This window comes from Pectinophora gossypiella, chromosome 3 (genome assembly GCF_024362695.1).
Source record: "Pectinophora gossypiella chromosome 3, ilPecGoss1.1, whole genome shotgun sequence".
In the NCBI taxonomy this organism is placed as follows: domain Eukaryota; kingdom Metazoa; phylum Arthropoda; class Insecta; order Lepidoptera; family Gelechiidae; genus Pectinophora; species Pectinophora gossypiella.
This window is the reverse complement of record NC_065406.1, coordinates 9,380,711-9,382,427: the sequence shown is the minus strand read 5'-3', so window position 1 is coordinate 9,382,427 and position 1,717 is coordinate 9,380,711.

Here is a 1,717-nt window from a genome sequence, read left to right as displayed (position 1 = left end):
GTAAATGTAAGTATAAGTGTAAGTACACCCCTCGTCGCCACCATGTTTCAGTCCCATGTAATACCTAGGCGAGCCGATTGCTATTAACCGGGCACAACTCCTCATCATCCCCTAGCGTCATCCCGTTTTCACAGGCTCCGCTTACCTAACCTGACGATATGACAGGTCCGGTTTTTTACAGAAGCGACTGCCTGTCAGACCTTCCAACTAATTGAAAAAGCGAAGTCTTACTATTCAGTAAGTCTATTGGGAAGGAAATTCCCAGTAGTTCAACTGGTAAGACTTCTCGGTACGACTACTGGGAATGGAAATGCATTTCTCGGGATTGTGGGTTTCCTCACGATGTTGCCCTTCTCCGCTGAGCACGTGATAAATCATTTATGATCCAAACATGAATTCGAAAACTTTGAAAATTATTGGTTTAGGCCTATGCTGAGAGTCAAGCGTTCTACCAACTAGGCTACCACGGCTGGGAAACCACCTGGTGTCAATTCATGTCAACAATATACTCGTAACAGAAAAACACTAACACAGTTGCCTCGAACATTACGTAGACGGTGCGGGGCGATACGGCTCACCACATAGCTATCACGTGGATCTAACACAGAGCTCGGTGAAGTGTGGGTACTTAGTTCATCTTGCGATAGATATAGGTACCTCTGACTAAGTACCAAAAATCGTATATTGGCCAATAACCCGAAAGAATTAAGTAGACACGTCAAACGTGTTATATTATGAGCGGGAAGCCTATTTTATTCGCCCGGGTTATTCATTCATTTTAAAATTAACAGTTGTCAATCATCCGTCCCTTTCTTTTTCGCCGGATAAGAAAATGACAGGTATAACTTAAAATAAAATTAGGAAGTGTATAAAGGAATCGGGGCTACTATGTAGGTACGATTTTTTCATTACTACGTATTTTCCTATTAGTAATCCAATACACAAAATTTTGTAACATTTTACACTGCATGACGGTTATAACAAGATTACGACCCTATCTCAACAAGGGTTGAATGCTTGGGTCTGGTCTCCGGAGAGAGATTAAAGTAACAAATGTGATAACCGCCCTGATTCTGCCCTCATACATTTATTGTGGGAATTTCAGAGACAACATTTAACTTGTTTGAAAACGTTGGTGATTTCGAACTATATTACGCATAGCCCATATGTAGAAAACTTTTAAAGATACTTTTACAAACATCGTGAAATCAATTGCACTTACTTACTTTGACAGGCAAGGCATAATATGGCAATTATGGCTTTGACAAAGATTCTCCGAACGTTGATTTACGCTGCGGAGTAGTGTAGGAAAGGAAGCTAGTGGACCCCTTAATTCCTCAGGCGCCGAAACTTTGCAGACTGATAAAGTACCTATAATGAAATAAACGTTCTTTCTTTATAAATATAAAAAAAAAAGATACCAAAAGTTCGGTATTTTTACCTAAATTAAAAAAATGTTTACTTATACCTTTCTTCGAGAAAATTCTCAGTAAAAATTTTCGTGAACGTCAGGACCGCTCTTTGGTGTTGGAGGTGTTACAATTTTCCCCATAGGTACATTTTTATTTTGCCGTGTACCCCGATGATATTTTGATTGAATGATGCATGCATTCTGAAGCTCAAATGCGTACGTTTCAAAATGATAGCTGTATCCGTTAACGAGATATAGAAATACACCGCCGGTGCTGACGTCAGGATGGCCGGTGTATGAGACATA